Raw genomic sequence first — 15,548 nt, forward strand, 5'->3', positions numbered from 1 at the left:
ATTCCACTGTTACAGGAGTTTTGTCATGGAAAGAGGAGCGGAGGCTTTGCGCGTCGCGGCGGTGCCGCATGGTGCACAGCAACGTTGTGATGAAGCCTCACAGGACATGTTCTGGCATGTCCAGGCACATCCACAATTTCTCGGATAATCACTCGATGGAAAAACCACCAACAGCTGTCTGAACGCCATCTCAAAGCCGTCCTGTGAGATCAAAACGGAGGTGGTTTTGTCTCGCTCTAGTAGTGAATCCATCGTGACGCGCGAAGCCTCTGCTCGGCTTTCCATGAGAAAATCTCTTGTTAAAAGTGAAATCTGCCGGAAAATGGTTGATGTCCAGCTCTTGTGATAACCAGAGAAATGGCACACGATGGTCACGGATCCAGACAGCCATCCGTTTAGAAATGAAATGGTCGTTCAGCCTGTCGATGGCGGCTTCATAGCGCGGCGCGCCCCACAGACGCTGGGGGCCGTCCTTAAAGCGACAGTAACACTCCTTATTCTCTACCAAGCCCGTAACATTTTCACCGAAAGCCAGATAAATTTTTCTAATGGTTTCCAGCTGCCAGTCTCTAACAGTTTCTGAAAAAATTCTGATGGAAAAAAAGCCCAAATCATTCCGCCATTTCCTGGCAATGAAACAACGACGAGGGGGCTGGACCACTCCTCACTCAAAGCCTGCTCACAGGCAAATGACGCAACCAACAGGCCTGAAAAAACATGCGCACGAAGGTTCAAGCTTGTCTGACGCAATCACATGTGATTCAAATCCATATGGTTTTTGAAAAAAATAATAAGGTCGGATACTTTTCTAATAGACCTCGTATATGTATATATAAAACACAATAAACAATTTCTGAAATTTTGACAAAACTGAATTTTCTCGAGCATTTGTTTAACTCATCGCATGAAAGTGAAGGGTTGGCTTCTGGGTTACAGAGAGATGGCAGCTTAGAGTGTGTGCGCTTGACCAAAAGCAAGAAACTACCCCATAAAGTCAAAGTAATACTGACAAAAAGAAGTGCCAAACCTGTCGAGAAAGGGGAAGAGATGCCTCTGCAATAGAAAAAGAAATCAAAAGTGAGAATGTCCACAACCACTGAGGGATCGCACAATGAAGAAGCTAATGCTAGTGTTACTGAGGCTAACTGTGAGGAAAATGAGATGGCCGGAGAAGAAGATGGGATGAATAGTACAATACTAAAAGAACTACATGAGTGCAGACAAGGGATAAGGGGAGAAATTGCCAAAACACATTCCAGACTTCATGAAGTGGAAACGGGAATTGTGGGGACTGAGACAAGGCTACAAGACATGGAAGAAGTGATAACGGGAATGCTAAAACTCCAAGAACAACTACAGGAGAAATTAACAGACCAAGAGTGGAGGTCGAGGAGATAAACCATTAGGATTTATGGCCTTCCCAAACTGAAAGAAGTGTCAGAAGGCAATGATAATGGTCATTGAAAAAGTGCTCAAAGAAAATCTTGACATTCCCATCACGATGGATCTACAGATAGAGACAGCCCACAGAGCACTTGCACCAAAACCCCGGAAAGAAGAAGTAATCCGGTTGGCATGGCAGAATAAAGGCTTCTTGCTGGATGGCCACAAGATAAGTCTGGATCACGACTATGCTCCTATGATTTTGTCAAATAGAAAGAATATGTTGAGGTACGGACGGTTCTGAAAGATAACAACATACAGTTTCAGACTCTGTACCCAGCTCAGTTGAGTGTTCACTATGAAGAAGGTCGAGTAACATACAACACAGTGAAGGAGGTGACCCCGGATATGGTGACTTTCGGTCGCCTGGTGGAAGTGATTGAACAATCAGCCATGCTATGGGAGAAGATGCAGTGAGGAGCCTGGCAGCCTGCACGGATCAAGCAGACCTCCATGGGTAAGAAGATGCAGAGCTTCAAGGAAAAAAGCAAGTATTCAGACACACATCAACAGAGGATTCAGGATGAAGCTAGAAGCTAGAAGCTTAGGAAGCTCGAATTCAGACTTTTTCAAAGTTCAAGGGGTTTGTTCTGTCTGTTCTTTGTTTTGATTTGTTCTTAAGGGAATGCCTACAGGAAACCGTTACTTTCATTACATGGGCATATGTAAAGAAAACTGGTTGAAATAGTCTCTTTCAATGTGAATGGAGTTTTGAACCCTATCAAGAGGAGCAAGATCTTAACCAAATTAAAATGAGAAAAGGTGCAGATTGCCTTTCTACAATAAACTCATTTGAGTCAATCTGAGTATGCAAATTAAAAGACAGGGCTTTAAATCAGAATTCTCCTCTTCCTATAAATTAGGGCAACGGAGGGGAGTCGCTATCCTCATCTCAAATGCTCTACATTATGAACATATATCAGAACTACAAGATGACGAGGGAAGATTTATAAAAATTACAGGAAAAGTAGAGGGGTTCCAATTAACACTAATAAATACTTATATTCCACCTAGAAGTGATTGGACCCTCTACAAACGAATATTTGATTTAATGGTGAACTCCTCAGGGGTGTAATTTGTGGAGGAGACCTCAAACATAGATTAAATCCTAAACTGGATGTATCAGGGACACCCAGTCGTGAAATGACACTGATTAAAAAAGTAAACTCATTAATGACAGAACTACTACGTTATTGATATATGGAGAGAATTACATCCTCAAAGCAGGGACTACATGTACTATTCATGCCTGCATGGTGTTTATTCAAGATTGGATTATTTTTTAAGGTTTAATAACAATGGTTCCAGAGTAAAAGAATGCAGAACTAAGACAACTGACCTTTCAGACCACAGTCCCATTACACTGTCTGTTAAGTTAAAAACAAAAATGTCAGAAAAACATTGTGGAAACTAAACTCAAATATTTTGAATGATTTTAGAGCAAAGAAAAAATCAGGAAGATATTAAGGATTACCTTAAATTGAATGACACAGGTGATATGCCTCAGATAGTGTTATGGGACGCCCCTGAAAGCCGTAATGAGAGGGAAGGTCATTTCAATGACTTTACACTTTGAAAAAAAGGGTCAAATTTGGTAGATCTTCAAGGATGACTAAAACAATTACAACAGATGGATAGCAGTAAAAATAATTTGAAAGTAAAAGAGGAAATTAAAAGGATTATAAGTGAAATTCATAATATTTACACTTAAGATACCCAGAAAAAATACATTTTCTTGAAACAAAAATATTATGAATTGGTTGCAAATCAACCAGGTTACTAGCAAGGAAACTATGCAAGCAAAGAATGAAAGGCACGATATATAAAATAAAACATCCACACACTAAGAGAGTTGAAACTAACTGGAAAAAAAAATTCAAGAGAGTTTTGAATTATTTTATAAAGAATTATACTCCCAACCTTTAACATCTATGAGACAAAAACAGAGGATTTTTAAAACCTCTAAACCTACCAAAGGTATCAAATTTACAAAATGAAAAATTTGTTCAAACCAATACCAGTGGTATACATTTTTAAAGAAGAACTGTCTCCTATCTTAATAAAGACCTTTAATTGGATCATACAAAATGGGGAAATTTCTCCATCTTGGAAGGATGTAGTTAGTTCAGTTATATCTAAAGAGGGCAAACACAGACAGGACTGCAGCTATCATCCCATCAGTGTCCTCAGCCTAGATTATAAATTATTTACTGCAATAGTGGCTCGAAGACTCGAAAAAATGTTACCTGAATCGATACATTTAGATCAGTGTGGATTTATCCAGCAAAGACAGACTCTGGATAACATCAGACGTTCCTTACATGTTATAGAACAAATGAATAAGGACAAGACCATAGCCATAATTGTTGGATTAGATGCCAAGAAGGCATTCAATTCAGTCAATGGATATTCTTATATGAACTGCGGGAAAAATTAGGCTTTAAAGACAAATTCATTACATTAATTCAGTGCATCTACAATAAGCCAAGGGCTCGTATAAGATTAACAGGAGCCTCTCTGGCCCTTCACTCCTGAGACAGGGATGCCCAATTTCACCCTTCCTTTTTGCTATTTATATTGAGCCCTTAGTTCAGTTGATAAGACAGATGAAAGAATAAAGGGAGTCATGGCTGCCAGGAATGAACAAAAAGTTGCAATGTTTGCAGATAATGTTATGATATTCTTGGAGGGACCCAAAAAATACTTTGAGGAGCTGATGTCTTTATTACAAATTTTTGGAGGTTGTCTGATTATAAGCTAAATATAACTAAAATAAGGTTAGACCCTAAATTATAAGGTCTCAAATCTTTTTAAAGATAAATACAGTCTTCACTGGAGCCAGCCTCTTTAAAATATTTAGGAATAATTCTCACAAAGAGACATTCCAAATTGTCTCAAGCAAACTACAATCCATTATCACAAGCAATAAAACCAGATATGCATAGTTGGAATCTTGTCATCCTTCTAAATTTAAATTCAAGAATTATTGCAGTGAAAACGAATATAGTCCCATGACTGTTGTACTTGTTCAGAACTGCCTATTGAAGTGGGTGATGACCAATTAAGGAATGGGATAAATGGATTTCCCATTTTTATATGACAGGGACGGAAACCAATTTTCTGATACACTGTTCTACAGTTAAGGAAAGAAAAGGTGGTATAAGGTTCCCTTGCCTGCAATACTATTATTACTCTGCACAAATTATCCATCTACTACACTGGTGTAACTCAGGATTTCAAGCCAAATGGAAAACAGTAGACTTTGGTTTGTCACCTAAAACCCTTTACTAGCTGCAATCGCACATAGAACATTTATCCGACCAATTACGAAATCTAAATTTATGGATTTGCCATACATTGAAAATTTTGCATAAGGTAGTTAAAATCTGTGAGACTGGAAACATGTAAAAAACTTAAGATGGTGTACCTTTGACATAGATTTTCAACCAAATAAAACTGATGTAAGATTTCAGAGTTGGATAAAAAAAAAAGGTTTAACAGCATATCCTTCTTTTGCAGACAAAAGGATACTACGCAGCTTCCAGTCACTGAAACCAAATTTGATGTGGAACACATGAACATCTTCAGGTTCCTCCAGATACGTGATTATATCAACAAACACTGCAAAGTTCAAACCTATCCCATTAGAGACAAAGTTTCTTAAACTTTTAAAAACAGCACACACCCACTGTTGTGTGTTGGGGGGTTTGGCTGGATGTTTTTGTGTTGTTTTTCTTTTCTTTGCTCTCCAGGTGGTATGCAAACTGGTTTTTTGTCTGTGGAGACGGTGCTGGCAGAAGAATCCTTCACCCTCATCAACATTATTGGCTGCACTTGTGGAGGATGTTCATGTGCAGGCCGAATGACTCGCAGCACCTGTGGATGATGCTCACGTGCAGACTTAAAGACTTTCAGCTGAAGCAGATAATGAGATGGCGTTCTGCATTTAAGCCATGAGTGATTCAAGCGGAGTTGCCGGGAACTCGGCCTTGTGACGTTCGTTTGTGAGACGCTGAGGACCGCGCCTGGGTTTTGACACATCGTGCCTGTGAAGGAGGACGGGTGAGGCACACATGCTGTCCAGCACACATCAGAGGTGATTGATTGTCTGAATAAGTGTTAACAGTAATTTGGTATTTTGTTACGCAGTATATTGAACATTGATGAGAATTGTGCAGCTCGCTTCTCACTGCCGTGGCGTGCAGAATGATGATCCTCCACCTGTTGTGAGAAGCTGCTCATTTACATAAGCTTAATTCAGACCTGAATGTGTTGCTGATAGTGTGTGCCTTTGAAGGATATTAGTTGTAGCTGTTGACTTACCTCACCTCTTCTATCCTTCACAGAGTCAGTTTGTCGTGTCCACCTGGGGGGTGTTTGGCGGTGAATTTGAGTCCAGAAGCGCCGGGCTTCGATCCCTTTGGGTGCTGGAAAGCGCGCCGTCCTTCACTCCACCAGACAAACGCACTTTTATGTTGTACACAATTATTGCACAAGAGGGGAAATAAATGTTCTGTTTTTGGAACCGCTTTCTGGTTATTTAGCGCTGGGTTTAGTCGACGCAGGTTCGCTCCTCAACCCGCGTCGGCACATAACACACCACATCCAAAAAAAAAAAAAAAAGCCATTTCCAAGCTATATAATTTGTTGTTAGATGCAAGAAATTATAATACCTTTTATATCAAGACAAAGTTGGAACACAAAGCGGAGATAAACATCACATATGAGAATTGGGGGGAACAATGTATTTTCCAGTGGACCTCCAAGAATCACTGGTCTGGAGAGAGCACTGTTGGAAAAATGTAAGATTTTTTCAGTCACCATACCAAGGTAAATACAGAACTAAAATGCTGAATGTTGGAGGAAATGTTGGCTCTATGGAGGCAAATCATTTCCATATTTTCCTGGGAATGACCTTTACTGAATCATTATTGGTCAGAGATAAACAAAACTGGAAAAGAAGTTTTCAAAGTACAAATTTCAAATGATTTTATGAATATGTATATGGGCATGTTTCAGACCTGGACAGAAGAGGGGATATAAAATTGCTGCAAGTGCTCCTAGCAGCAGTAAGAAGACATAGGAATGGCTAAATCCAGCTCCTCCAACACTTGATGATAGTATGGAGTATTACAGAGCTATTCAAATGTAAAAATTAACATATTCTTTATTATGCTTTATTATATTTGAATAAATGGATACATTTTATATTCCCTATAGGAATTATTTCATGTGACTCTGTGAAAGCATTAAAACTTAAATGATTAAATTGACAGCAATGGCAGTTGTAGACATATAAATGTATGTAAGGGTTTCTGTGATTGTATGGATGGTTGTATATAGATATATAAGAACATGGTATATGTATACAAAGATACTTATATCATCTTCCTTTCAACCTGATGATGATTATAACTGTGCCATGGTGGGCACAGTTCAGCTAATCCAAATGTGACCAGTCTTCAACAGCCACTGTTATACTTCAGATGTTCTTCTGAAACCAGCACGGGTCAAACCCTGCTCAATCTGAATTTATTAGACAGTTAAATGAAACCTGTCTAATGTCGGAGGATGTCCAGACACTAACCAGACTCTTCTACAGATAACAGCTCAATTAATCCAGAATGTCCACAGCCAGACACACCAAATTACAAATCATAAAGCAACCCACAGTACAGTGTAACCACAATGCCATCTGTGGGAAAAAAAAAACAGACACACCCCAATGTGTGAATAATCTCTTAAAAAAGAGACAGAAATGCAAAATTTATTTTCCTGTTTGTTATAGTTAGCCAAAAGAAAAAAATATATATATTATTTTATAACTGTTGATGTATGTCAAATGTTATTTCTTGAATTATTATTTCTTTGTCATGGTGAAAAGTGTTTCTTTTAATTGATTTCCTGTTCTAGGATGTATCTAGAAAATTCAGTCATCTTGTATTTTGTTAGTCAAAGAAGAAAAGAAGGTGTATGTCATCCATTGTGACTGATGTGTTATTCAAAAAAAAAAACAACTTAATTTTTAGGGAAGACACCTCATGCCAAATGGTCAGAGCTTATGACGAGGCATAACTCTCTTAGAACTGAGACAAAAGAATGCTCTTCCACTGTTTCTTCCTTTTTTCTGATTGTCCGACAGCCTCTTATGTGCGCACTCCCTTTTTCCGGACTCTCCAAGTCCTACCTCATGGCTTTTGTTTCATTGTTCTTTAGCTTCATTGTTTTTACTTTCTTTTTTGTTCCTTAACTTTTGCTGTTTTATGCACCAGTCAAAATAACTTTTAAGGCTTGAGTCAAGTTCTCTGCATTTTAAAGACACATTCCTAGCTGAGTTTATTCAGATTAAGAGCAAATTTGCATGTCTCCAATTTCTTAATATTTTCCACTCAGTGCCAAAAGTGTTTTTGTTAAGTTTAATTTCCTCTATAACTTTGTTTGTCAAGCCTTGAACTTTTTTCTAAAATTTTGGAAGGACTTTAAATTGAGTTTTTTGAGGCCAACAGACCATTTTTGAGAACAAACCGAAACCTTCATCCGTGGTTCGATCACAATCAACTTCAATGAACCAACAGAACCATCGTTCAGTCCTGCCAGCAAAACGAGCCAGATCCAGCCTGTGGTCACCTGGGTAACCGGTGGTTAACCCCGACACACCAACAAGCCAAGTGTTCTGACAGTCTTTGTTGTCAATGATAAAAAGAGGGTACTCGTTTGGTAATTGTCTGAATAATAACTTATGAACCAAAATTCAATGATAAATTCTTATTAAATTTGTATTTAGTACCTTGTTCTTCTCTGTTTCTTTTCTTTCACATCACATTATCAACGGATCGTCTCAGTAATAAAATTATGAATCACTTCATATTCTCAAAATGTTAGTCACATGTTTATCCCTGTACATATGTAAATATATGTGTAAATGAAGAAGAGGTGAAGACAGACATTTGAGCAATCATATCTGGAACTTATGACTTTCAGATCAAAAACTGACAACGACTTCAACTTGATTAACGTGACGTTCCTAAGCATCTAAGTAAGTGCTGCCCTGAGGTGGTCTAATTCAATTTCATGTTTAATTAAATATTGTTTTAACTTATATTTTGTGTACACTATTTTATTGTGGGCCCATAGAAGGTGACTCAATATTGATTACATTTCAGTTCCTTTGGTGCACCCATGTGAGGTGCATTCAGTATTAAATAACATTGATATTAATATTAACATATTATTTAAATCTTTTACATTATTTTGGTGGCCCAGCAGGGGTGGTGGCCAAGTGGTTAATGCACTTGGTTTCAGTGCAGAAGGTTCCGGGTTCAAATCCCACCCCTGCCACATTTCTCCATGTAATGTGGAGTTGCGTCAGGAATGGCATCCGGTGTAAAACCTGTGCCAATTCAACATGCAGATCCACCTTGGATTTGCTGTGGCGACCCCGAGTGCAAACAAGGGAGCAGCCGAAGGGACTTACTTTTACATTATTTTGGTGGCCCGTGTGGCGTGATATTAATGATATATTTGTATTCTCGATAGCTGTAACATAAACTGTAGAAAAAGTGAAGCACTGTGAATACTTTCAGGATGCACGGTACAAGCACATTTTGGACTGGTTGCACCAATTTGATTTTGGTGTCAAATTGTTCCCAACATGTAAAACCACTGTCCTTCTGCATTATATTATGACAAGTTGAAACATAGGTCACTTGCCTTACCTATCTTCTTTTCCATATAATACCATACATATTCACATGAAAACCTAGGAAGTAATAAAATTTTATTCTAAAGGTCCACAAGTATTTCAAGATCACATCTAAGAAATTGATGGAGTTGGAGTCAGACAGAATCCATGACACTCTCCACATGTAAGGGAGAAAGCACTCCATTGCTTTGACCTAAAAGGCTGTGGATGACAAACAAGTCATTAAATCACACTTGAAATTTAAAAAGACCTTTGTCCAGCTGATCAACTGTCAACTTTTGCCTATTGTTATCTTTTGTAATTGATCAAACAGGTTCTCATGCCAGCCTGCAGTTATAATCTTCCTGTTTTTACATTCTTCAAGGTTGCCTTTCTTTACCAGTTAGATAATAAGCCCTCTCTTCCAGCTCCGTGGGGTCTTTTCATCCATCCATATCGTCTTCAAGTTGATGTATTTTATTTGCTGAAAATTTTATATGCCTTCAATAATTTAGAAGCATTGGAATCAGATTGTGGCGCTTTCCCATTCTGTAGTCTTTTTGTTGCTACGTTGACTTCAATATATTCAAGGATTTAATTAAAGTCTTCATCATCACCATCATTGCTTTTTGTGTTCAGTGGTTCTCCTAAGTTGAGGGCTTCCTCAAATTGTCCTCATTTCCCAGTGATAGGAATTTCCCTTTAATACTATACTACTGTGCTCTGTCTAGATTTTCTTTTCCTATGTCTTTGGTAGTAAATACAGTGTCTTTGTAATTTTAATTCTTGTAGCTCTTCCTTCTTCATTTACGAGGTCTATTAGAAAAGTATCCGACCTTATTATTTTTTTTAAAAACCATATGGATTTGAATCACGTGTGATTGCGTCAGCCAACCTTGAACCTTCGTGCACATGCGTGAGTTTTTTCACACCTGTCGGTTGCGTCATTCGCCTGTGAGCAGGCTTTGAGTGAGGAGTGGTCCACCCCTCTCGTCGTTTTTTTCATTGTTTAGGAATGGCTCAGAGACTGCCGCTTTGCTTGATCAAAATTTTTTCAGAAACTGTGAGGCACATCCAAGTGGACACCATTTGAGAAATTCAGATGGTTTTTGGTGAAAATTTTATGGGCTTCAAAGAGATTACGGAGTGTTACTGTCGCTTTAAGGATGGCCCAGAGCGACTAGTGGTGCGCCACACTCCGAAGCCGCCATCAACAGGCTGAGCGACCATTTCATTTCTAAACGGATGGCTGTATGGATCCGTGACCATCGTGTGCAATTTCTCTGGTTATCACAAGAGCTGGACATCAACCATTTTCCGGCAGATTTCACTTTTAACAAGAGATTTTCTCATGGAAAGCCGAGCGGAGGCTTCGCGCATCACGATGGATTCGCTACTGGAATGAGACAAAACCACCTCCGTTTTGGTCTCACAGGATGGCTTTGAGATGGCGTTCAGACAGCTGTCTGTGGTTTTTCCATCGAGTGATTATCCGAGAAATTGTGGATGTGCCTGGACATGCCAGAACATGTCCTGTGAGGCTTTATCACGGTGTTGCTTCACGCGCGGAATTCCTCCGAACGTCTGTCTCAATGTGCCAAAAAAGTGCTGATGTCCACGTCTTTTCACAATTCCTGTGCTAGCCAGATGACATCCCGGATAAAACACAGCGTCCAGTTTGGAAATGAACTGCACATTCCACTGTTACAGGAGTTTTTGTCATGGAAAGAGGAGCGGAGGCTTCGCGCGTCGCGGCGGTGCCGCATGGCGCAAAGCAACACCGTGATGAAGCCTCACAGGACATGTTCTGGCATGTCCAGGCACATCCACAATTTCTTAATAATCACTCAATGGAAAAACCACCGACAGCTGTCTGAACGCCATCTCAAAGCTGTCCTGTGAGACCAAAACGGAGGTGGTTTTGTCTTGTTCCGGTAGCGAATCCATCGTGACGCACGAAGCCTCCACTCGGCTTTCCATGTCAAAATCTCTTGTTAAAAGTGAAATCTTCCAGAAAATGGTGGATGTCCAGCTCTTGTGATAACCAGAGAAATTGCACATGATGGTCACGGATCCATACAGCCATCCGTTTAGAAATGAAATGGTCGCTCAGCCTGTCGATGGCGGTTTCAGAGCGCGGCGCACCTCTAGTCACTCTAGGCCGTCCTTAAAGTGACAGTAACACTCCGTAATCTCTTTGAAGTCCATAAAATTTTCACCAAAAACCATCTGAATTTCTCGAATGGTGTCCACTTTGATATCCCTCACAGTTTCTGAAAAAAGTTTGATCAAGCAAAGCGGCAGTCTCTGAGCCATTCCTAAACAATGAAAAAAACGATGAGAGGGGTGGACCACTCCTCACTCAAAGCCTGCTCACAGGCGAATGACGCAACCGACAGGCGTGAAAAAACTCACGCATGCGCACGAAGGTTCAAGCTTGGCTGACGCAATCACACGTGATTCAAATCCATATGGTTTTTGAAAAAAAATAAGGTTGGATACTTTTCTAATAGACCTCGTACAATGTTCTCCATTTACTTTGTTTTATCTGCTCTTACACTCTTCTTCACCTCTATGTTCTTGCCTACATATTTTCTCCTTAGAAGAAGAAAAAGTCCTATACAGGCCCTCAGACCCAGTGGGAAGCAGATGAGACTGTAGGCTGCAACAAATGATTTGGGCAGCAATAAATTATTATTTTCACAAGTGATTAATTTTCTCAGTTGATTGATTAGTTGTTATGTCCCTAAAATGTCAAAACATTTTGAAAAATGCCCGTCATTGTTACCCAGAGCCCAAGATGATGCCTACAAATTGTTTTGTCCACAGCTGAATAATACTGAATAATAATACAGTTTACTGCCACAACGGAGTAAAGCAGCTAGTAAAATAATCTAACACATTCTGGCTCCCAACTCATCACATTTTTACATTTGGTCAGTGGCCCTTTTAAGAGTGTGAAAGAACATGTAAATCATCATTGCAGGCTCTTGCAACTTCACATATAGAAGTCCTACAAAGATACCTTTCAGCACACAAAAGAATCAAGCGCAAGGTCAAAAGTCAAGGTCACAGGAATGTCAAACACTAAAATATTTTTTTTTTTACTTTTGTGATAAAGTATGTAAATCATCATTGCAGACTCCTGTAAGTTCACAGATAGCAGTTCTGTGGAGATACCTTTCAGCACCCAAAAGGGTCAAGTTCAAGGTCACAGGTCAAGGTAACAGGAAGGTCAAACACTTACATCACCAAAACAACTTTCTTGGTCACAATTTGTGGTTTGTTGCCGCCAAAATTGGCATAAACATAGTGAATGGCCTTGCCCGTAAGCCATTACCTGGGATAATTGATCGACCTTGACCTTCAGGGTTTGCCTTAAGGTCAAAGATGACCTACAATTAGGTCAAATTTCATATTTGAGTAAAACACATTGTGTCACACACCCAACTCAAGGGCTTGGTGAGAGGATCCAGAATATATCAAAGGGGTATGATGTCATTTGGTAATGTCATGACAAAAAAAAAAAATTCTTGCAATATTTTGATTTCTTTTTAAATCAGTATGTGAAGAATTAGGTAGCCCTATTGCATCATGAAGTGAGGAGCAGGGAGATGTATTTTTTGACAGTTTATTTCTGACAGCACTTCAGTGTTTTACTTCCATATCATCATGGAACACTGATCTAAGTTTTCATCATTGTTAAGTCAAAAAGTCCAAATGAACTGCTTATATCAAAATATAATGACTTGGGTGTGAGACTTAGCTTAAAAAAAATCAGGAAATACTCGTATTTAAGAAAATAATTAATTTATTTTTTTTTAAATCACAAAATGATTAATTGATTAGCAAATAGTTCTTCATTAATCCTTGATTAATCAATTAATCATGTCCACTGTAGTCTATGTTGGTGAAAAATTGTTCCCCCATGTCTGCATAGTGGGTCAGGGTTATCCATCGCCTGCTGACCTGTTTTGATAGAGCAGGTTGTGTTTCTCTGAGTCCATGAAAAAACATCTGATTGTTCCCCAGACTTACTGAAGGCCACATCTGCATTACAGATTTGCTTTAAGGCACAGGTCCTTAAGACGGCTCTCGGAGTTCTCGGGGTATTTAAGGTGGCCATTTGCAAATGTTTCCCCTCTTTGCATCTCTTTAAATGAGTGGCAACATGGGAGCCTCTAAAACAACTCTCAAATGACCTGAAAACAAAGATTGTTCAGCATCAAGATTTAGGGGAATGATACAAAAAGCTATATCAGGGAATTCAGCTGTCAGTTTCCACTGTGAGGAACATAGTGAGGAAATGGAAGACTGCAGGCACAGTACTAGTTAAGCCCCGAAGTGGCAGGCCAAGAAAAATCTCAGATAAGCTGAAGTGAAGGATGGTGAGAATGGATGGTCATAGTCAATCCACAGACCTGCCCCAAAGACCTACAACATGATCTTGCTGCAGAAAGTGTCTCTGTGCATCATTCAACTATACAGCGCACTTTGCACAAAGAGATGTTTTATGATGCTGTAATGCAGAGGAAGCCTTTTCTATGTACACGCCACCGAGTCACTTGAAGTATGCTAGAGCACATTTGGACAAGCCAGCTTCATTTTGGAATAAGGTGCTGTGGACTAATGAAACTATTTTGAGTTATTTGGACATAACAAGGGGCGGTATGCGGTATGTATTTTTTTTTTTTGCTTTTGGTGTATTCTGGAGGGGTGTATGTGGTGGACATTCAACATGTAATGGACATTGTGGACATAATTTACCATACCAAGTGTCGTCACCTGTGGTTATAGTGTGTTCCCTGTTTTGATCAGCCCCGTTGATGTTTTCCCATCTGGACCCCTGTGTGGTTAATAGGCGGGGCCAAGCTGTTCTATAAAGTCTGTGTGTTGTGTGAACAAAGTAATAAATAAATGACATGCCGTTGCATTGTTCAAATGGGAAATTGTTGCTCCTTCTTTCATCCATCACAATTTCAACAGAATAAAATTTGCAAGTGGTCCAGACCTGTAGGAGTCATGTATAAATTGCCTTTGTAATAATTGAGACATTATTTTATTACATAAATAACACTTTACAATTACATTGACATTATCCTATTTAAAATTAACAAGTGGATTGCAATATAATTCAGAATTTATTCATATAGTGTTCTGGTTTGGGTTTTGTATTGTTTTGTGTTCTGGTAACTGCACTGTCTTGTCTTGTGTCTGGGATTTGGGGTCTGGGTCTTTTTTTTTCCATTCTGTTTGCCACATCTTTTTCCTGAATGTTCTCTCACACCTGTTCCTAATTTTCTCCTCATTACCTGCTCTTTTTTAAGCCCTTTGTTTTCCTCTTTGTCTTGGTCAGTTTGTTGTACCTTAGTGTCGATGCTAACAACCTTTTCATACTCCTTGCTTGTTGTTATTGCCACATTGTGTTTTTGCACCTTTTCAGCCTTGAGTTTTGTCTCATAATTTGGATACTATATACTCATCCCTAGTGTTTCCTTCTTCTCCTAGCTCTTTCTCAGGGACATTTGGACACACAAGTTGGAAATGAATCACTACTCCATCAAACAATGAACAAATAGCTCTATAATCTGAGCCACAGTCAGCTAAAGTCAAGGAGGACTTCCACAAATGCACACATGCACAAACCTCTTTCAGCAAAACTGGAATGTCACTGCAAAAGACTTGGGCATTTGCTGCAGTTTATATTCAACATCACTGCAGCTCAGATGGCACAACCACTTGTTCATTGATGGTTGTTTTGCCATTTTTGGTCATTACCTTGTAATATTACACTTTCTGACAAAGTGGTTCATTCAAGCCAAAAGAAACATGCTGCAGTACATTTGAAACAGTTCTGTAGCAATGCAGAGCCCTCTGCATCGCTGCATACCTTCTCCATGCACCTCTCCATAGCCTTATGTGCACCTCCCAAAAATTTAAAATACATGCTGATATGACAGAGACTGCAAGAACTATGACTGGTCATTTTTCCGGTTTCAGTCCTTCCTTTCCTGTCACATTTAAAAGTTTTTGCACTGTGCATGCCTATTTACTTTCCATCATGATCAATAGAGGAAAGTTTGGCATAAAAGTTTGCAAATATGACCCACCATTACAAAACTGAGTGGAAAAACTATAAAAACACCGAAATGACCCGCAATTCACAGAGGGGAAATTGTATGTAACATTGGTTTGGAGGCTGATGAGAGAGACAAATTAGTCCAGAATTAGAGAAAAAAAAACAGGAACAGTGGCGGTGCTGGCAGAAAGAAAGTCTCTGCCTTGTTCTCATGTGCACCCCCTACTATTCTGGCAGTAAGTTGCAGTATAACAAACACCAATGCAATGGAGAACTTCAATAGGGTCACGCCATATTGACATTGCTGAGTAGCCACAGAGAAGTTGTAGAAGCATAGATCAGGCT

The 15,548-nt window shown here is 39.3% G+C and overlaps 1 long non-coding RNA gene across 1 annotated transcript; it reads right to left on the reverse strand.

The window, feature by feature from the left end:
• Positions 1-3,685: 3,685 nt before the first annotated feature.
• Positions 3,686-4,179, reverse strand: LOC117519767. The gene is made up of 2 exons (XR_004563408.1): positions 4,000-4,179; positions 3,686-3,960 (listed from the first exon to the last, which is right to left on the reverse strand). It is a non-coding gene; the product is annotated as an uncharacterized LOC117519767 (long non-coding RNA).
• Between the last annotated feature and the right edge of the window lie 11,369 nt (positions 4,180-15,548).

The sequence above is a fragment of the Thalassophryne amazonica genome, chromosome 1, assembly GCF_902500255.1.
Source record: "Thalassophryne amazonica chromosome 1, fThaAma1.1, whole genome shotgun sequence".
Taxonomy (NCBI): Eukaryota; Metazoa; Chordata; class Actinopteri; order Batrachoidiformes; family Batrachoididae; genus Thalassophryne; species Thalassophryne amazonica.